The 23296-nt window shown below is 44.8% G+C and overlaps 1 protein-coding gene across 4 annotated transcripts in view; it reads left to right on the forward strand.

Annotated features, from left to right (window-relative positions):
- Positions 1-10320: 10320 nt before the first annotated feature.
- Positions 10321-23296, forward strand: part of LOC130349629 (ras-GEF domain-containing family member 1A) — a 480894-nt gene continuing 467918 nt past the window's right edge. For 2 of the 4 annotated variants that reach the window (XM_056554854.1, XM_056554852.1), the window contains exons 1-2: positions 10322-10468; positions 20088-20180. The gene's annotated coding sequence lies outside the window, so the exon portion shown is untranslated. Of the gene's footprint in view, positions 10469-20087; positions 20181-23296 lie in introns of all 4 variants that reach the window. The other 2 variants (XM_056554853.1, XM_056554851.1) reach the window with 1 other exon arrangement.

The following is a 23296-nucleotide window of genomic DNA, read 5'->3' on the forward strand; positions in this document are numbered from 1 at the left end:
TTGCAGAGTTTGGGGGAGCGGAATGCCTTTTTCGGGCGGTCGGAGGGTGGGGGGTGTTGCGCGGCGGGGCCTGGGGGAGCGGGATGTGTGGCAGCTGCGGCTGAGACTGTTTTCACCACAGGGTGCCTACAGTTGTTTCCCCACTACAACTCCCTGCATGCCCTGACAGCCAATAGATGTCAGGGCAAGCTGGGAGTTGTAGTGGTGAAATAGCTGGAGGCACCCTGTATAGTTGAACTAAGGGCGGAAGTCGGACCCCCCAGCAGGCATCAGTGACGTCACGCCTGCTGCGGAAGTCTGCCTGGTAGTGAGCACACTACCAGGCAGAAAAAAAGCATTTTTAATATAGTAAAAAAAAATGTGAAGGCAGGGACGTGGTTAGGGATAGATGGGCAATAGGCAGGGACAGAAAGAAAAAAAAAAGGGATGGTGGGAGCTACCCTTTAAGAATTAAATATAAAACTCAACATATGTACTCATAAATACTAAAGGTTTTATCAGCTAACTCTTCTCACAATTCACTGTTACCTAGCAACTAATCACAGAAGGGCAAGCTATTCATTCATCAATAGGAATAGATGGAACCTGGATGCGTCATCTCTCCCTTTTCACTCTATTTAAAAGGGAATCCTCACACAATTTGGACATGTACTGGTTGAGTAGAAAGTGAGATAGTGTGATGTTAGTCTCCATATAGAGTATAACCCTATACATAATAGATATTTTGGTATTGTTTCAACATTGTCCATATAGTTCCAGACAGAATCATTGTAGAATGGTTGGGTAAACTTAGAACGCTTTCTTGTTTTTTATTTTATTTTATTGGATCCCATAAAAATCTAAGTAAAATTGTGGCATGCGGCATCAGACTCCTTATTAATACAGCACTGGAGTGGCATGTGGAGTCCCTGCGGCTCTGTGCTATAGTGCCGTACTAGACCTCCAAGTCATGTAAACAAGGCTTCATAAAGGATAGCTTTATAAGATCTAAACATGTGATAAAAACATTATAAACGGGTTATCCAGGATTAGAAAACCAGAGCTGATTTCTTTAGAGAAAGACAATTCTGTAGTTATGCACTTGTGAACTTAGACCTCCCTGATACTAAGGCATCTACAGGTACTATGCTGAGACCTAAAACTCTATAGCAGTGATGGCGAACCTATGGCACGCCTGCCACAGGTGGCACGCCAAGCCCCCTTTGTGGGCACGCGGCCATAGTTCGCCATCAGCCCATTCGGGGCATCCCTGTGTCCCGAAAAGATCTTTTCGGGACACAAGGATGCCCCTGTTACCTTTCTGCGGCCCCGCATTAACTTTAAAAACGCTTTGGCCGCCGGGAGGTAGCGCACGCAGGGACGTCACTGACGTCCTGTGCGTGCGCCCATAGCAACAGCAGAGCAGAGTGGAGCAGCGAGGAGGAGGACGCATGCGCGCATGGCAAGTTACCTGTATGTTGTACGTCATCTTCAGTGTTCCGACCACCACTCCTCCGGTTCAGGGACCTACTGCTATAGCAGTAGATTGCGACCCCGGACCGGAGGAGCTGTGGTCAGAACACTGAAGCGGGGCAGTACACAGGCATATAGCCTCCAGCCATACACTGTATATGGCTGAAGGCTGTATGTCTGTAGGGGAGCTATACTGCACCTAATGTGGGGGAACTATACTGCACCTAATGTGGGGGAACTATACTGCACCTAATGTGGGTCAACTATACTGCACCTAATGTGGGGGAACTATACTGCACCTAATGTGGGGGAACTATACTGCACCTAATGTGGGGGAACTATACTGCACCTAATGTGGGGGAACTATACTGCACCTAATGTGGGGAACTATACTGCACTATACCCAATGTGGGGAACTATACTGCATCAAATGTGGGGAAACTATACTGCACCTAATGTGGGGAGCTATACTGCACCTAATGTGGGGAGCTATACTGCACCTAATGTGGGGAGCTATACTGCACCTAATGTGGGGAAACTATACTGCACCTAATGTGGGGGAACTATACTGCACCTACTGGGGGAGCTATACTGCACCTAATGTGGGGGAACTATACTGCACCTAATGTGGGGGAACTATACTGCACCCAATGTGGGGGAACTATACTGCACCTAATGTGGTGGGAACTATACTGCACCTAATGTGGTGGGAACTATACTGCACATAATGTGGGGGGAACTACAACTCAATGTGGGGGGATTTATACTGTTACAAGTTACCTGTATGTTGTACGTCATCTTCAGTGTTCCGACCACCACTCCTCCGGATCAGCGACCTACTGCTATAGCAGTAGATTGCGACCCCGGACCGGAGGAGCTGTGGTCAGAACACTGAAGCGGGGCAGTACACAGGCATATAGCCTCCAGCCATACACTGTATATGGCTGAAGGCTGTATGTCTGTAGGGGAGCAATACTGCACCTAATGTGGGGGAACTATACTGCACCTAATGTGGGGGAACTATACTGCACCTAATGTGGGGGAACTATACTGCACCTAATGTGGGGGAACTATACTGCACCTAATGTGGGGGAACTATACTGCACCTAATGTGGGGGAACTATACTGCACCTAATGTGAGGGAACTATACTGCACCTAATGTGAGGGAACTATACTGCACCTAATGTGGGGGAACTATACTGCACCTAATGTGAGGGAACTATACTGCACCTAATGTGGGGGAACTATACTGCACCTAATGTGGGGGACTATACTGCATCAAATGTGGGGAAACTATACTGCACCTAATGTGGGGGAGCTATACTGCACCTAATGTGGGGAGCTATACTGCACCTAATGTGGGGAGCTATACTGCACCTAATGTGGGGAAACTATACTGCACCTAATGTGGGGAAACTATACTGCACCTAATGTGGGGGAGCTATACTGCACCTAATGTGGGGGAACTATACTGCACCAAATGTGGGGGAACTATACTGCACCCAATGTGGGGGAACTATACTGCACCCAATGTGGGGGAACTATACTGCACCTAATGTGGTGGGAACTATACTGCACCTAATGTGGTGGGAACTATACTGCACATAATGTGGGGGGAACTACAACCCAATGTGGGGGGATTTATACTGCCAGCCTAATGTTGGGGAACTACAACCTAATGTTGGGGGAGCTATAGTGCACCTAATGTGGGAGAACTATACTGCACCTAATGTGGGGGAACTATACTGCAACTAATGTGGGGGAACTATACTGCACCTAATGTGGTGGGAACTATACTGCACCTATTGTGGTGGGAACTATACTGCACCTATTGTGGTGGGAACTATACTGCACCTAATGTGGTGGGAACTGCAACCTAATGTGGTGTGATTTATACTGCACCTAATGTGGGGGATCTATACTGCACCTAATGTGGGGAACTATGCTGCATCTTATGGGGAAACTATACTGCACATAATGTGGGGGAACTATTCTGCACCTAATGTGGGGAATTATACTGCACCTAATGGGGGGCACTATACTGCACCTAATGGGGGGAGCTATACTGCACCTAATGTGGGGGGAACTATACTGCACCTAATCTGGGGGAACTATACTGCACATAATGTGGTGGGAACTATACTGCACCTAATGTGGTGGGAACTATACTGCACCTAATGTGGCGGGAACTATACTGCACCTAATGTGGGTAACTATACTGCACCTAATGTGGGGAAACTATACTGCACCTAATGTGGGGGAACTATACTGCACCTAATGTGGTGGGAACTATACTGCACCTAATGTGGCGGAACTATACTGCACCTAATGTGGTGGGAACTATACTGCACCTAATGTGGTGGGAACTATACTGCACCAAATGTGGGTAACTATACTGCACCTAATGTGGGGAAACTATACTGCACCTAATGTGGGGGAACTATACTGCACCTAATGTGGTGGGAACTATACTGCACCTAACGTGGCGGAACTATACTGCACCTAATGTGGTGGGAACTACAACCTAATGTGGGCGGGGGGGATTTCAACTGCCAGCCTAATGTGGGGGAACTACAACCTAATGATGGGGGAGCTATACTGCACCTAATGTGGGGGAACTATACTGCACCTAATGTGGGGAAACTATACTGCACCTAATGTGGGGAAACTATACTGCACCTAATGTGGTGGGAACTATACTGCACCTAATGTGGTGGGAACTATACTGCACCAAATGTGGTGGGAACTACAACCTAATGTGGGGGAACTATACTGCACCAAATGTGGTGGGAACTACAACCTAATGTGGGGGAACTATACTGCACCTAATGTGGTGGGAACTATACTGCACCTAATGTGGTGGCAACTATACTGCACCAAATGTGGTGGGAACTACAACCTAATGTGGGGGGGGGGGGGTTATACTGCCAGCCTAATGTGGGGGAACTATAGCCTAATGTTGGGGGAGCTATACTGCACCTAATGTGGGGGAACTATACCGCGCCTAATGTGGGGGAACTATACTGCACCTAATGTGGGGGAACAATACTGCACCTAATGTGGTGGGAACTATACTGCACCTAATGTGGGGGAACTATACTGCACCAAATGTGGTGGAAACTACAACCTAATGTGGGGGAACTATACTGCACCTAATGTGGTGGGAACTATACTGCACCTAATGTGGTGGCAACTATACCGCACCAAATGTGGTGGGAACTACAACCTAATGTGGGGGGGGGGGGTTATACTGCCAGCCTAATGTGGGGGAACTATAACCTAATGTGGGGGGATTTATACTGCCAGCCTAATGTAGTGGAACTACAACCTAATGTGGTGGGAACTATACTGCACCTAATGTGGTGGGAACTACAACCTAATGTGGGGGGATTTATACTGCCAGCCTAATGTAGTGGAACTACAACCTAATGTTTGGGAACTATACTGCACCTAATGTGGGGGAACTATACTGCCAACCTAATGTGGGGGGGGGGGGAGAACTACAACCTAATGTAGGGGGACTTATACTGCTAGCCTAATGTGGGGGAACTGTGCTGCCAATCTAACGTGGGGGAAATACAACCTAATGTTGTTGAACTATAAACTATCAATTAAAAAAAAAAAAAGGTTGAATCATTGAACTCTGTTGTTGTGTTCTTCTTTGAAAACAGAATATGTTAATTAGTTGTTTTTTCTAAATTTAAACCTCAGTATTCTGATGTAATTGCTGTGCTGGCACTTTGAAGGAAAAAAAGTTGGCATGCAATACGGTTTGAGCACTTGGGCTCAAAATGGTTCGCCATCACTGCTCTATAGGAATACTGTATAATGTATTATCACTGTATGTGTCTGTTAAAAACTGCTTAATTACTTTCTGTGTTAAAAAAAGAAAAGAAAATGGCAGCAGCACACTTGGTCAACAAAATGGAGGCTTTTAGCGCACTTTTTGATCAAAACGTGTCCCCCCATCCACCACGCGAAGTGGCCTCATATAGGATGGGACCGTAACACAAAAACTGAGCCTAACACTCATAACACTCACCTCTGCTGGGCATATAGCCTCTGACTGGGTGACATGTTGGATCCACTATCAATCCAAACCACCTCCTGTGAAATAGGGGAGCGGATGCACGGCTACAGAGGGAGCCACTCCCTTTAATTTCCACAGCAAAAAAAAAAAATATGTAGCCAGCACCTATACCCAATACACGGGTGCACGCTGCTGTGGCAAGTACAAAACATGTCAAAAAGGAAATGGCAGCAGCACACTTGGTCAACAAAATGGAGGCTCTTAGCACACTTTTTGATAAAAATGTGTCCCCCCCATCCACCACGCGGAGGTGGCCTCATTTAGGATGGGACCCTAACACAAAAACTGAGCCTAACACTCATAACACTCACCTCTGCTGGGCATATAGCCTCTGACTGGGTGACATGTTGGATCCACTATCAATCCAAACCACCACCTGTGAAATAGGGGAGCGGATGCACAGCTACAGAGGGAGCCACTCCCCTCAATTTCCACAGCAAAAACAAAAAAACAAAAATATAGCCAGCACCTATACCCAATACACGGGTGCACACTGCTGTGGCAAGTACAAAACATGTCAAAAAGGAAATGGCAGCAGCACACTTGGTCAACAAAATGGAAGCTCTTAGCACACTTTTTGATAAAAATGTGTCCCCCCCCATCCACCACGCGGAAGTGGCCTCATTTAGGATGGTACCCTAACACGAAAACTGAGCCTAACTGTTACGCCGAGCGCTCCGGGTCCCCGCTCCTCCCCGGAGCGCTCGCAACATCCTCGCTACTGCAGCGCCCCGGTCAGATCTACTGACCGGGTGCGCTGCGATACCGCCCCCAGCCGGGATGCGATTTGCAATGCGGGTGGCGCCCGCTCGCGATGCGCACCCCAGCTCCCGTACCTGACTCGCTCTCCGTCGGTCCTGTCCCGGCGCGCGCGGCCCCGCTCCCTAGGGCGCGCGCGCGCCGGGTCTCTGCGATTTAAAGGGCCACTGCGCCACTGATTGGCGCAGTTGGCCTAATTAGTGTGTTCACCTGTGCACTCCCTATGTATACCTCACTTCCCCTGCACTCCCTCGCCGGATCTTGTTGCCATTGTGCCAGTGAAAGCGTTTCCTTGTGTGTTCCTAGCCTGTGTTTCAGACCTCCTGCCGTTGCCTCTGACTACGATCCTTGCTGCCTGCCCCGACCTTCTGCTACGTCCGACCTTGCTCTTGTCTACTCCCTTGTACCGCGCCTATCTTCAGCAGTCAGAGAGGTTGAGCCGTTGCTAGTGGATACGACCTGGTTACTACCGCCGCTGCAAGACCATCCCGCTTTGCGATTCGGCTGTCACGATTCGGCTGGCAGGAGGTGGATCCTCTGTGCCAGAGAGGGATTGGCGTGGACCGTGCTAGTGGACCGGTTCTAAGTTACTACTGGTATTCACCAGAGTCCGCCGCAAAGCGGGATGGTCTTGCAGCGGCGGTAGTAACCAGGTCGTATCCACTAGCAACGGCTCAACCTCTCTGACTGCTGAAGATAGGCGCGGTACAAGGGAGTAGACAAGAGCAAGGTCGGACGTAGCAGAAGGTCGGGGCAGGCAGCAAGGATCATAGTCAGAGGCAACGGCAGGAGGTCTGGAACACAGGCTAGGAACACACAAGGAAACGCTTTCACTGGCACAATGGCAACGAGATCCGGCGAGGGAGTGCAGGGGAAGTGAGGTATACATAGGGAGTGCACAGGTGAACACACTAATTAGGCCAACTGCGCCAATCAGTGGCGCAGTGGCCCTTTAAATCGCAGAGACCCGGCGCGCGCGCGCCCTAGGGAGCGGGGCCGCGCGCGCCGGGACAGGACCGACGGAGAGCGAGTCAGGTACGGGAGCCGGGGTGCGCATCGCGAGCGGGCGCCACCCGCATCGCGAATCGCATCCCGGCTGGGGGCGGTATCGCAGCGCACCCGGTCAGTAGATCTGACCGGGGCGCTGCAGTAGCGAGGATGTTGCGAGCGCTCCGGGGAGGAGCGGGGACCCGGAGCGCTCGGCGTAACAGTACCCCCCCATGCTCTCTCTCGTTCCTCGGATGCCTCGGAAGTAGAGGTCTCTCCGCAACACATCATTCCTCCTGACTGTCTGATCTCCACTTCTCCAGCCTCCATCAGGCAAACTCCTCCAGGGAAGACCTTCGTTTCTCCACGCCAACGTCTCGGGATTCTCAAATGGGGTCACTCCTCCCACCTCGCAGGCCATGCGGGCATCAAAAAGTCCTTGCAACTCATCTCTCGTTTCTATTGGTGGCCGACTCTGGAGACGGATGTTGTTGATTTTGTGCGGGCCTGTACTGTCTGTGCCCGGGATAAGACTCCTCGCCAGAAGCCTGCTGGTCTCCTTCATCCTCTGCCTGTCCCCGAACAGCCTTGGTCTCTGATTGGTATGGACTTTATTACAGACCTACCCCCATCCCGTGGCAACACTGTTGTTTGGGTGGTCGTTGATCGATTTTCCAAGATGGCACATTTTATTCCTCTTCCTGGTCTTCCTTCAGCGCCTCAGTTGGCAAAACAATTTTTTGTACACATTTTTCGTCTTCACGGTTTGCCCACGCAGATCGTCTCGGATAGAGGCGTCCAATTCGTGTCAAAATTCTGGAGGGCTCTCTGTAAACAACTCAAGATTAAATTAAACTTCTCTTCTGCTTATCATCCTCAATCCAATGGGCAAGTAGAAAGAATTAACCAGGTCCTGGGTGACTATTTACGGCATTTTGTTTCCTCCCGGCAGGATGACTGGGCAGATCTTCTACCATGGGCTGAATTCTCGTACAACTTCAGAGTCTCTGAATCTTCTGCTAAATCCCCATTTTTCGTGGTGTACGGCCGTCACCCTCTTCCCCCCCTCCCTATTCCCTTGCCCTCTGGTTTGCCCGCTGTGGATGAAGTGACTCGTGATCTTTCCACCATATGGAAAGAGACCCAAAATTCTCTTTTACAGGCTTCTTCTCGCATGAAAAAGTTTGCCGATAAGAAAAGAAGAGCTCCCCCCATTTTTGCTCCCGGAGACAAGGTATGGCTCTCCGCTAAATATGTCCGCTTTCGTGTCCCCAGTTACAAGAGGGGGAGACCCAAGGGGGGGGGGGTACTGTTACGCCGAGCGCTCCGGGTCCCCGCTCCTCCCCGGAGCGCTCGCAACATCCTCGCTACTGCAGGGCCCCGGTCAGATCTACTGACCGAGTGCGCTGCGATACCGCCCCCAGCCGGGATGCGATTCGCGATGCGGGTGGCGCCCGCTCGCGATGCGCACCCCGGCTCCCGTACCTGACTCGCTCTCCGTCGGTCCTGTCCCGGCGCGCGCGGCCCCGCTCCCTAGGGCGCGCGCACGCCGGGTCTCTGCGATTTAAAGGGCCACTGCGCCACTGATTGGCGCAGTTGGCCTAATTAGTGTGTTCACCTGTGCACTCCCTATGTATACCTCACTTCCCCTGCACTCCCTCGCCGGATCTTGTTGCCATTGTGCCAGTGAAAGCGTTTCCTTGTGTGTTCCTAGCCTGTGTTCCAGACCTCCTGCCGTTGCCTCTGACTACGATCCTTGCTGCCTGCCCCGACCTTCTGCTACGTCCGACCTTGCTCTTGTCTACTCCCTTGTACCGCGCCTATCTTCAGCAGTCAGAGAGGTTGAGCCGTTGCTAGTGGATACGACCTGGTTACTACCGCCGCTGCAAGACCATCCCGCTTTGCGGCGGGCTCTGGTGAATACCAGTAGTAACTTAGAACCGGTCCACTAGCACGGTCCACGCCAATCCCTCTCTGGCACAGAGGATCCACCTCCTGCCAGCCGAATCGTGACACTAACACTCATACAACTCACCTCTGCTGGGCATATAGCCTCTGACTGGGTGACATGTTGGATCCACTATCAATCCAAACCACCACCTGTGAAATAGGGGAGCGGATGCACGGCTACAGAGGGAGCCACTCCCCTCAATTTCCACAGCAAAAACAAAAAAAAAAAAAAAATGTAGCCAACACCTATACCCAATACACGGGTGCACGCTGCTGTGGCAAGTACAAAACATGTCAAAAAGTAAATGGCAGCAGCACACTTGGTCAACAAATTGGAGGCTCTTAGCACACTTTTTGATAAAAATGTGTCCCCCCCCATCCACCACGCGGAGGTGGCCTCATTTAGGATGGGACCCTAACAGGAAAACTGAGCCTAACACTCATAACACTCACCTCTGCTGGGCTTATAGCCTCTGACTGGGTGACATGTTGGATCCACTATCAATCCAAACCACCTCCTGTGAAATAGGGGAGGGGATGCAAGGCTACAGAGGGAGCCACTCCCCCCAATTTGCACAGCAAAAAAAATTATGTAGCCAGCACCTATACCCAATACACGGGTGCACGCTATTTACTTTCTACAGTTTTCAAATTATACTCAAAAAAGTAATTTAATTTTGTTCTTCTCACACTATTTTCTGCATACAACAAAGACATTGCAGCTTTGCCAGGTCCATTATCAGACCTGATAAATCCTGATAAATCCCATCAAATTAAATGGTAGGTCTTAGGGTTCTGTAAATATTCTATAATTTTCCAGCAAGAATTTAATCTTGTTGACTGCGCAATTCTTGATGTCAAACAAAATTGTTCCAGAAAGCCTGATGGACCCCGTAAACACAAATGTTTCTTCTTGCTTATTGTATCTTCCTCAATATTCTTACACTTATTTCAATGCTTGTAAATTGTTGCTATGCTTCCTCTTGCTGTGAATTCATGTCTTACAGCTTTCCTCCAGTTGAATACATCTCTCCCTCCCTGTTTCCCTCATGCACATGCTCCCCCTGCAGTAAGATAAGGAATGAGACTCTCAACCCCGGCTTTTGTAGCAGATTGAAGAGAGTCGGTGCTAAGCAAATAACGGATGAGCATCTTAGATCAACCCTGTATTATATTCAACCTACCTTTGATGTGCGGGACCAAGAGCTGGCAACCTAAACCTGCTGAAGGTAGGGCATTTATCACATATGCTTACAGAAGCCATGTTCTTGTCATTTCAGTAACTGGTTAATGATTCGGAACACATATTGTCAATTTCCACACCCTTGGCAATGCACGTCATTATAAGTTCCAAAACCACCTGCAGAACACCATAAGAAGATCTCTTGTAGATAGGTACAACGGTAATTTTATGGATCTCAAGCTTCATAGATTTTAATGTATTTCATGTTCCTCTGTAGCAATCCCCATTTTTCTGAGCAATGTCAATTGTATTTTGCAGTGGTATAATAGATATATTTTGTCTTAGCATTTTTATCCATAATCTTACTCACTCTTACATTGTGGTAAGCAATGTAGCTGCCAATCAAGTGTGGTTGCCAGGCAGCAAAAATTGTCACAGCAAGCACCAACAACACTTGGCATTCTTATTTTCGTAAAATCGTGGGGAAAAGGTGTGCAGATTTTTGCTTTTCAGTAACGAAAGACTCAGATATATAACTAACTGTAGGTTTTGCTGGTGTCAAATGAATTAGGAAAGTTAAGCTATCTTGTCTGATTCCATACACGTGCGGATCAGATTGGTTCTGCATGCATGTTTATTTCATTGAGCCACCAGGCTTAGATGTCTCCATTTGTTCTTGGGGGCAACAGGTTCAAATCTGACCTTTCTTTCCCGGTAACAAGGCATCAGGGTTTTTTTCAGATATAAACTATGGGGTTAAGATTTTAAGCAGATGACTCATCAGTCACCTATACTAAAAATGGTTTTATATGACTTGATAGGTAGATAGCTACTAGTTATATATGTTGCACTGTATTTTCTACAAATTGAAGTGCAAGGACATTTAAAATAATTGAACTGTATTTCTTTTATGTGGTAATCTAATTGGTGACTCTAACATATAATTGTACCTGTAGAAATGCTTCTTTATATCTAGGGCAGTATGCTGACGATATCGGTGAGATTATGTGATAAGACATACTGCATACCAAAGTCATAGCTAGGGGTTCTTTGTCCTGGGGCAAAAGTTAAGTTTGCTGCCCTAGTCCTGTATGTAAATATCCTCGTCAAGACAAAGTTACCCTTTGGCACATCCAATGGAACTCATCAACTAGGGCATATGCTCCACTCCCAGTTATGTCTTGCATGTGTAGTTTATACCAATACAATACAATACCAATACGATTCTTTAGTTGCTGACTTTTATTGCCCAAGATTTGTCTCAGGATGTTCCATTCAGGGCCACCATGATTGTCATGGAAACTATGTACTGAGCAGGAGGTATAAGATGTCTGCCTCTTCTTCAGTAAATTCTTTCTGGTCCAGGTGCAGAGCACTTGGACCAGTAAGTGTAAAGATTACTTCACCACTTACCTACTAATACATACAGTAAACTGCTCCTTTATGTGCAAGGGAAGTGTAAAGATACTGGGGAACATTTATCAAAACCTGTGCAGAGGCAAAGTTGCCCATAGCAACCAATCAGATCGCTTCTTACATTCTTAACAAGGCATCTGAAAAATGAAGGAAGTGATCTGGTTGGTTGCTATGGGCAACTGAGCAACTTTGCCTCTGCACGGGTTTTGATAAATCTCCCCCACTCACCCGCTTACCCAGGCATAGATTGGAATTTTGCTCTCTAAGGACCACTAAGGCTAGGTTCAAACTAAGGACTTTCAGGCCGGACAAAATCTAGCCGGATACTCAGAGTGTTGCCACTCCAACTAAATCAGGCAGCGCTAGGACTGCGTGGATACCGACGGCAATGTCTTTGGCATGGATTCTACCATTTTTTTTTGGCAGAGGAATTTCAGTAGTGTCCACTGTGCTGCTGAATGCCATTGCCAGCAATGGGATTCTGCTACACTGGAATTTCTGACTGAAACTCCTAAGTGGAATTCCATAGTGTGAACATAGCCTAAGAGTTCATCAGAGTGTTGCAGAGAAAACTGCTAGTCTGGGCCTAGCCAGAAACAGAGCAAGGATCCAATGAGAATTGTACCACTTAAGGTCTGGGCGGTATCCAAATGTAAACCTGCCAAATGCATGAAAAGGGGACATGATTTTTTCATACATCTACTCTTTACCAACCTATGGATACGGTAAAGTATATGTCTAGATGCTTTTTTTCCATTCCATAGCATACACACATGACCTAAAAGCAAGCTTCAGAAAGGTATTGTCTATAAGAGCAAGGCAGTGCAAAGATTATTGATCTGTTATTTCATATTTATATCTGTGAGAATGTTGCCAAAGGCTGGACTGACACCTGCAGTGTTTTATTTATTTTTTAAGTTAAGCCAGAAATGGATCCAAAAGAAAATAAAAGTATAAAGACTCAAACAGCTCGTCTCTTTTGTACACCCTTTTATGTTTTGCTCCAAAAACTATAAATTGAAAAAACTACAAACTAAAAAAAATCTAAGCACACATAAAAAAAATGGCATGTGTGAATCCAGTCTTACTTCACCTTTGGACCAGAACTTCAACAACATCTATTGTCGGTCCCCTATATCGCTTGGTATGAAATATAGTCATTCTATTCAACCACTATTAATCTGCTACACAAAAATGGAACTTGATGACAGAACATAAACATTTTAATAAAATTTCAAGTTACCGATATCAATATTGCAAGCACTTAATCCCTGTGATCTTACATTCTGCATCATCTCATCATCCGAGAGTTTGTATTAACAATAAAATCAGATTTCTCTTACATAAACTTGTTCGGAAGTCAATGATAATAAAATGTCAGAATAACTAAACTGCTGGTATTAACTAATACGATGTGATGCTGATCACATGGGGTCATTTTCCGTTTCTCCTACTTTGTGCCATTCCCAAGATATCCAAAAAAATCATAATATTGTCCATACAAAAGAAAAAAATTATCTCCTGCACTCACCGCAAACTTTACTCTCGAAATTCCTACATTGGGGCGCTCAGAGACTGCCAGTGGTTTAACACAGTAGCATGTGTTTCTTCGTGAAACAGCTCGCAGTCGCCTCTGACCACCCCACCCATGACCTGGTCTTCCCCTCTTCCGTGCTTCTATGTAGGAATTCCAAGAGTCAAGTTTATGGTGAGTGCAGGAAAATGTTTATATGTAAGTGAGTCTCTTTGCTGCACTAGAGGCATTCCCTAGCCTTCTAAAAATATTCCTCTGCACACTCGTTCAATTCTCCAGCCAAGCTAGTTCATAGTATCCTCAAGCATGCGCCGCTTTCACAGTAGCAGTGGCTATGTGCAGCAGTGGAATGTAATGAATTATAAATATTTTAAACAATAAACTAAACTTTTTATATTGGAATCAATGCACTATAATTACAAAGACCTTCTTACCAAACTGCCCTACACTTGGAGCGAAAGCCATATACCTTACTTAGATATAAACCTAAGGAGTTCAACTTAAGGAATACAAACACAAAAATTCTCCTCCTTCCTCTCCTAATCCTCCTTCCTCTCACATTCATCCCTCATCTCTTGAATAGATTTCAGAAACACAATGATAAAGGGGAACTCAGGTGGAAACAAGTGGAAAACAAATCAACTGGTACCAGAAAGTTAAACAGATTTGTAAATAACTTCTATTAAAAAATCTTAACCCTTCCAGTACTTATCAGCTGCTGTACACTATAGAGGAAGTTTAAAAGCTGTGTGTCGAAATTCAGCTCACCCCCGTGTCCCATAGTGCGCGGACTAGTGTGGACATCACCAATACACAAGCCAGGAACAGAGAAACGATGTCCAGCGCTACTCCCGTTTAAACGAAGCGGTTTATTGCGGTATACACATCAGGTACATACACAAGGACAAAGTGGATATAACTAAGGCTCATTTGGGGTGCCCGAAATGCCTCACCTGTATCCACTTTGTCCTTGTCTATGTACCTAAGGTGTATACTGCAATAAACAACTTTGTTTTAACGGGAGTAGCGCTGGACATTGTTTCTCTGTACAGAAGAAGTTGTACAGCTCTTTCCAGCCTGACAACAGTGCTCTCTGCTGACACCTCTGTCCGTGTCAACAACTGTCCAGAGCAGGAGCAAATTCCCATAGAAAACATCTTCTGCTCTGAGATGTCAGCAGAGAGCACTGTGGTAAGACTGGAAAGAACTTAACAAATTTCTCTGTAGTATATCTCTAGCAAACAGCAGCTAATAAGTACTGGAAAGGTCAACATTTTTACATAGAAGCAATTTACAAATCTGTCTAATTTTCTGGCACCAGTTGATTTGAAAAAAATTTTTTTAAGGACAGGCGGTATTAAAAATGTTGGTCCTTCCCTGTATGTTACAACTGTTCTGAACCTATAATAAATGTTTGAATTTGATTTTCTTCTACATCATTCCACTTTTTTGAACAATGATTTTTTAAGAATTTGTTATATTAAACGCAAAACTAAAAAGACTGCTCCTAGATTTTAGAAATTTGCAGAAAGAGCCTAAAACACATTTTTACAATGGTGTGTTAAACCATCTAGAACTTCCAAAATCAATGCATCTGTATTCGGCTCCTTTTGGACTGGATAAGGGAATAAAGTCATCTCCATATGCGGTAGTCTTTTTTTTTTTACTGCTCATTTGTTTTGCTAAGACATTGTTGTACTCATAAACTTAATCTGCCTGGGAAATCTGGTGGGAGGAGGTCACATGACGGCATGACGTGATCCGTCGGCACGGAGCTCGGCCCCCTCCCGATGCCTTGCCGCCTCACTTGCTTACCCACCCCCTCCTTCGTGGTACCTTGCGCCATAGTGGACTTCATCCGGACCTAAACCGTTGTACCCGGATCCGGGCGAACCAGTACCGAGATGGCCCCCACCGTGGGGATGGATCCTGCTGCTCCCTTAAGGACTCAGGGTTTTTCAGTTTTTGCACTTTCGTTTTTTCCTCCTTACCTTTTAAAAATCATAACCCTTTCAATTTTCCACCTAAAAATCCATATTATGGCTTATTTTTTGGGTCACCAATTCTTCTTTGCAGTGACATCAGTCAATTTACCCAAAAATTCACGGCAAAACGGAAAAAAATTCATTGTGCGACAAAATCGAAGAAAAAACGCCATTTTGTAAATTTTGGGGCCTTCCGTTTCTACGCAGTACATATTTCGGTTAAAATGACACCTTATCATTATTCTGTAGCTCTATATGGTTAAAATGATACCCTACTTATATAGGTTTCATTTTGTTGTACTTCTGGAAAAAATCATAACTACATGCAGGAAAATTTATACGTTTAAAATGTCATCTTCTGACCCCTATAACTTTTTTATTTTTCCACGTACAGGCCGGTATGAGGGCTCATTTTTTGCGTCATGACCTGAAGTTTATATTGGTACCATTTCTTTGCTAGGACTTTTTGTTCACTTTTTGTTCATTTTTTAATGGTATAAAAAGTGAACAAAAATAAGCTTTATTGGACTTTGGAATTTTTTTTACGTGTACGCCATTGACCGTGCCGTTTAATTAACAATATATTTTTATAGTTCAGACATGTATGCACGCGGTGATACCATATATGTTAATTTTTATTTTTATTTACACTGTTTTATTTTTTTTATGGGAAAAGGGGGGTGATTCAAACTTTTATTAGGGAAGGGGTTAAATGACCTTTATTAACACTTTTTTAACTTTTTTTTTCAGTGTTATAGGTCCCATAGGGACCTATAACACTGCACACACTGATCTTTTACACAGATCACTCGCGTGTATTAACATGCCTGTGATCAGTGTTATCGGTGCTTGACTGCTCCTGCCTGGATCTCAGGCACGGAGCAGTCATTCGCTGATCGGACACTGGGGAGGCAGGTAAGGGCCCTCCCGATGTCCTGTAAGCTGTTCGGGATGCCTGCGGACGATTTCCTGTATTAGCCGCAGGTCCCGGCCGTTGTTAGCCGCCGGGACCGACTCGCTATGACTGCGTGACCCCGCAGCATATCGCGGGAGCCGGTGGAGGACGTAAATATATGTCCTTCGTCGTTAAGTGGTTAAAGGGATACTTTTTTTTTTTAATCAACTGGTGCCAGAATGTTAAACAGATTTGTAAATTACTTCTATTAAAAAATCTTAATCTTTCCTGTATTTATTAGCTGCTGAATACTACAGTGGAAATTCTTTTCCATTTGAAACACAGAGCTGTCTGCTGACATCACGAGCACAGTGCTCTCTGCTGATATCTCTGTCCATTTTAGGAACTTCTCAGAGTAAAAGGAAATCCCCATAGCAAACATATGCGGTTCTGGACAGTTCCTAAAATGGACAGAGATGTCAGCAGAGAGCACTGTGCTCATGATGTCAGCAGACAGCTCTGTGTTTCAAAAAGAAAATAATTTCCGTTGTAGTATTCAGCAGCTAATAAGTACAGGAAGGATTAAGATTTTTTTTTATAGAAGTAATTTACAAATCTGTTTAACTTTCTGGCACAAGTTGATAAAAAAAAAAAAAAAGTTTTTCACCGGTGTACCCCTTTAACTGGTAAGACGGCCAAATAATGTTTATCATGCTGGACTATAAGCTGTTACTATGGCGCCGATAGTTACGAATATGTGAGGTGAGGTGATTTTAATGAAGCGGTACATTTTGAAAAAAAGGCAGGTGCAGTCGTGAATGGGGAGCCCCGATGGAGGACTGTGGTGCAGACTCCGGAAATTTAAACTTAAGCGACAAATGGGGTCCGGGGAACTATGTTTAATCAACTGCATAATTCAACGTACACGTTCCTTTTTGCTGGTGGTTAATAGACATGGAAAAAATATTATGGACTATCGAAGAAGAATGGATTGCTAAATCAAAGTAATGAGAGGTGTATAATGGTAGGATTTGGAAATGTGGCCTCTATAAAGGAACTGGTGTCTAAATATTTACTCATCTTAAGAATCTTCCAGAAAGAATCTTGCAGAAAGAAAGAATAAAATGTCTTATATTTCCCAGGGCAGGTAGTGAGCAAACCCAGGTAGAAGGGCTACCCAACAGGAGGTATATATAAATACAGCGCCGAGGACACCAGGAAACCAAATTGGTGCAATGATGAATTGTTAATATATACCTATGGCTAAATGGAAGAATAATTTTGCAAGGATAAAACAATACTCAAGAATGACACACCCACTCCCACTCTTTCAGTTGCAGATAATCTTCACATGTGCTAAAGTTGAAGGCCCCCTCTGCTTGCCCATACAAACAAATATATATATATATATATATATATATATATATGGACATGCTCTGAGCAACCGTCAATATTCGCCATGCTCATCCGCAATTATAATAACAAAATAAGTGAGCGTGTTACGTTAATGGAGAAATCTGCCCCCCATATTGATAAGGAAGTAAAACAATTAAGAAAGGAATGGGATTCTGAAAAATTATAATCTTTATTTACAGGACAAGGTTGCGGATTTAGAAGACAGGGCAAGAAGAAATAATGTTAGGATGATTTGCCTCCCCATATCTGCAGAAGGAGTGGATGTAGTCAAATTTGTGTCTAAATGGTTGACTGAAATTTTTGGTGTTCAAAATTTTTCATCAGTATTTAGAGTGGAAAGAGCACACAGAACCCCATTTAAAAAGCCTCCGCCAGGAGGCGCACCCAGAACATTGTTAATTAAATTTCTTTGCTCCCTGGATAGAGACACAGTATTAAAGCTCTCCAGGGAAAAAGGAGAGATTAGCTATGAGAACACCAACATTTATTTCTATCTGGACTTTTCAAGAGCTACCCAAAAGAAAAGAATGAGTTTTATAGATGTGAAAAAGAAGTTACACGCTGCCGGCATTCAATTTTCACAAATTTTGCCTGCAAAATTTAGAGATACCCATACAGAGAGGACTCTTTTTTTTTTTTAATTCAGCTATGGATCTGACTGGTTTGAACAGCAAGGGATACTACTATAAAGTGTTTAAAGAAGGGAAGGGGGGATGGGGCGGTGGTGGGGCGGGGAGCTGGGCCCTGTCGGGAGATTTTCTCGGATCACTGTGGGGGGGGTGGGGGAGAGGGGGGAACGGGGAAAAAGGTAGGGGCAGCACCACTATCACTGACAAATTCGACACACCGGTGTCAGTTAGCTATTTAAACCAAAACACTATCCCCATTGAGCTAAAACATCAATTTATTCATATCATTAAAACCCTATTACAACAAATGTAAAGTACATGTGTAATGTAAGGGTCAGCACCAGCCTGGAGAAAAATGAGAGTTGTGAAAATAAATGACTGAAAGTACACAAAACTGTAGAATGGAGAATAAAATAATAATATGGAATATCAGAGGCATCAAGGAGAAGCAGAATATTTGATAGAATTGGCAAATTTCTCCCAGCCATTGTACACCTAATTGAAACTCACTTAACAAAAAAATCCCTGGGGTCGGTAAAGAAGAGGTGGGCTAAATTTGAGTTCCAGTCCACATTCTCGGAGTACTCCTCAGGGGTATCTGTTTTCATTTATCAAAAAATAAATATTCAAATTTATGAATCAGTAACAGACACAAGAGGAAGAGTTGCATTCCTGCGTGCAAGATGGGAGGGTATAGACTCTATACTGGCATTTATATACATTCCACCGCCATTCTCCACAGAAGTCTTAGAAAAACGAACCCATTTTTTGTAGGTAATAATTATAAGGACGTATACATATCTGGAGACTTTAATCATGTATTAGATAAGGAACTTGATTGGCAAGGATGGAGGCAGGGAGAAGGGCCTACTAGACTATATAAATGGTGTCACGAGAAAGACTTCTGGCGTAGTTTACCGTATTTATCGGCATATAACACGCACTGGCGTATAACATGCACCCTTATTTTTAGAAGGAAATTTCAGTAAAAAAGCTAAATTTTACATAAATGACTTGGAAGCTTTGAACTTAACCTCCCCCTTTATCAGGCTCTGTGCCGCACATCTTTCCCCTCACTGACCCCCCCCCCCCCCACACACACATCTTTCCTTTCACTGACCCCTCCCCTCACACTACCACATCATTTGTACCACTATGATCCCCTACTTGTATTTTGGGTTTTTCCCTTACTTGGCCTGCATGCTACAGTCATTGCAGCCGCCGCTGCTTTAAAGTGTAAAGTGTAAAAATCATTGATTGGCGATGGCTGCCAGGACATCTACCCCCACTGATCCCCCTGGTTGTATTTATATTTTTTACCCCTTACCCGGCCTGCGTGCTTCGGCAGGCTCAGGTTCTGGCAGCATCTGGGGCTGACTGCGCACTGATGGTTGACCTCTGCGTGGCATCAGGGACATCACCCGTCAGTACGCAGTCAGCTCCAGACGCCAGCGGAACCTGACTGAGCCTGACTGAGCCTGCCGGAGCGCATAGGCCAGGTAAGGAGTAAAATAACTAAATACAACAAGGGGGATCAGCGAGGAAGGGGGGGGGGGTGAGTAGATGCCCTGGCAGCTGTCGCTGGTCAGTGATTTAGAGTGGTTGCGGCACCGGATGTTTGTTCAGGATCTGCAGTCCGGCTGTGGCCACTTTAAAACAGTGACCAGCGGCGGCTGCAATGACCTGAGAAGGATTTATCGGCATATAACACGCAGGTAGGGTTTTAGCTTCATATTTTTGTTTAAAAAGTGCGTGTTATCTCACTTTTATTGACTCGCCACTCTACACAGCAGACGACAATGCCTGAAGAGGGTGAGGTGGCCTTCTCGTGGACTGGGGCCGGAGTGTCGGGGTGGTGGTTGCGCCCTTGAGTATTGGTTTGGGTGAGTACCCGAGTCCCATTGTTCTTTCTCTTCTGGCCCTATGTGTTGCTCCCCTTGTCATCCCTTGCTGCTTCCCCCTCTACTTTTCTTTCCTCTTCTGATTCTACACCTAGGACTGTGCTTCTCTCTTTTCTTTTTCTCTTTTTACTGATACCTATCTCTTCCCAATACATTACGGTATGGAGTCATGTTTACTAAATGTTTAACTGTTTATATGATCTAGTACAACCCATTGCTGTCCACGGCACTGTATGCTACCCTCAGGTGATTTTCCTTGACTATTGGTACCTCGTACCTGATATCCATTGCCTTATTTAATTGCCTGCTGAGGGTACTCGCTGTGTGTTACTTCTATGTTTTTTGACACTGTTTGTTTTTTGACTCTCTAATAAAAATCTTTTTGAATAAAAAAAGTGCATGTTATACGCCGATAAATACGATATATGCCATTAAAGAAATGTTTTCATGTTTTAATAAAACTCACAAAACAGCGTCACAAATGGATTTGATTCTGGCCAATGACTCGGCATTGACCAGAGTCAAAAAGCTGAGTTATGAACCAAGCTGCAATGAATCAAATCATGTAATGCTAGTTTGTCACATTAAGGGAAAAAGCGAGAGAAGTGTAGTACGAATTATGGTCATTAATCCACACTGGTTTAAAATAAAGGAGGTGACACAAGGGGTTAATGAAGAAATAACTCAATTTGGGGAAATTAACTTGGGGTCTACTGGGGTACACATGGTGTGGGATTCACTAAAAGCCTTTTAAGGTGCATATTAAAGGGGTACTACCGTGCTGACAACTTATCCCCTATCTAAAGGATAGGGGATAAGTTGCCTGATCGTGCGGGGTCCTGCCGCTGGGGACCCCCGCGATCTCACACGCAGCACCCCGCTCTAATCAGGCCCCGGAGCGAACATTCGCTCCGGGTCTGATGACGGGGCCGGTGATCGTGACACCACAGCTCCGTTCCCATGTGACATCACGCTCCGCCCCTCGCCGCCTGCCATAGACTTACATTGAGGGGCGGAGCGTGACGTCACATGGGGGCGGAGCCGTGATGTCACGATACTCCGGCCCCATGATCGGCAGTCATCAGACCCGGAGTGATGTTTGCTCCGTGGCCTGATGAGAGCGGGGTGCTGCGTGCGAGATCGTGGGGGTCCCCAGCGGCGGGACCCCGCGCGATCAAGCAACTTATCCCCCATCCTTTAGATAGGGGATAAGTTGTCATCACAGTAGTACCCCTTTAATGAAAAAAAAATTCTATATTTAAAAAGAAATGTAAGGGAAAGGAAAATTAGTTGTTAGAAGAGATTACGAGGGTGGAGGGGGAATATGTCACTAAATCTTCACTTGAAAATTGGGATAGAGTAATGCAAGCACAAGATACATATTAAAAAAAAATGATTGAAAAAACTCAGCATTCCATGTTTTTTAAAGGTAAAGCTAATTTTGTGCAAGGAGGTAGACCAGGAAAAATGTTGTCCGTAATTATAAAAAGCCAGAGGGTGGATAACACTATACACTCCCTGAGGGACTCCCAAGGTTAACTTGAAACTGGGGAGGAACAGCTTAAAAAAATAGTTCTTGAATTTTATCAGTCATTATATAGTAGTGAAGGGAGTAGATCTGAAGAAGAAATTGAAGAATTTTTGTGTAAAATCCCAAGAAAAACAGAGGAAATGCGCACAGCGTTAAATGGGCCTATTTCTGTTATAGAGTTGAAAGAAATTTTTTAATCAATTACGAGGAACTCTGCCCCGGGACTAAACAGATTTGTGTTTGAGGTGTACAGGGTGTTTGAGGAATTGCTCCTGCCTTATCTCCTTCAATGACAGAAGTAAAAATAATTTTTGTACCTAAAAAGGGCAAGGACAGGACCGAAGTGGATGCATATCGTCCAATATCTCTACTCAATACTGACTGTAAAGTTTTTCCAAAAATTTTTGCTAGGCGGGTTCAAAAGGTGATTAGTCAAGTGATTGGAATAGAACAGAAGGGTTTTATACCAGGCGTAATTTACATGGTAATATCCAGAGAACATTCCTTAACCCTTTAAGGACTCAGGGTTTTTCAGTTTTTGAATTATCGTTTTCCCCTCCTTACCTTTTAAAAATCATAACCCTTTCAATTTTCCACCTAAAAATCCATATGATGGCTTATTTTTTGTGTCACCAATTCTTCTTTGCAGTGACATTAGTAATTTTACCCAAAAATCCACGATGAAACGGGAAAAAAAATAATTGTGCGACAAAATCAAAGAAAAAACACCAATTTGTAACTTTTAGGGGCTTCCGTTTCTACGCATTGCATATTACGGTAAAAATTAGACCTTATTATTCTGTAGGTCCATATGGGAAAAATGGTACCCTACTTATACAGTTAAATTTTGTCGTACTTCTGGAAAAAATCATAACTACATGCAGTAAAATGTATATGTTTAAAAATGTCCTCTTCTGACCCCTATAACTTTTTTATTTTTCCACATAGAGGGCGCCATGATCTGAAGTTTTAATCGGTACCATTTCTGTTTTCATCTGACTTTTTGATCACTTTTCATTCATTTTTAATGGTGTAAAAAGTGACCAAAAAAACGCTTTTTTACGATACCACATATGTTTATTTTTATTTACACTGTTATTTTTTTAATGGGAAAAGGCGGGTGATTAAAACTTTTATTAGGGAAGGGGTTAAATGATCTTTATTAACACTTTTTTTTTTGCAATGTTATAGCTCCCATAGGGACCTATAACACTGCACACACTGATCTTTTACACAGATCACTGGCGTTTATTAACACGCCTGTGATAAGTGTTATCGGCGCTTGACTGCAGTCATTCACCGATCGGACACCTAGGAGGCAGATAAGGTCCCTCCCGGTGTCCTGTAAGCTGTTCGGGACACCGCAATTTCACCGCAGGGGTCCCGAACAGCCCGACATAGCAGTCGGGATACTTTCGCTTCAGACGCGGTGGTCAGCTTTGATCGCTGCGTCTGAAGGGTTAATACAGGGCATCACCACGATCGGTGATGTCCTGTATTAGCCACGGGTCCCAGCCATTGATGGCCACTGGGACCGACCCGATATGACACGGGGTCACCGCGACAT

This window comes from Hyla sarda, unplaced genomic scaffold (genome assembly GCF_029499605.1).
Source record: "Hyla sarda isolate aHylSar1 unplaced genomic scaffold, aHylSar1.hap1 scaffold_92, whole genome shotgun sequence".
Classification (NCBI taxonomy): domain Eukaryota; kingdom Metazoa; phylum Chordata; class Amphibia; order Anura; family Hylidae; genus Hyla; species Hyla sarda.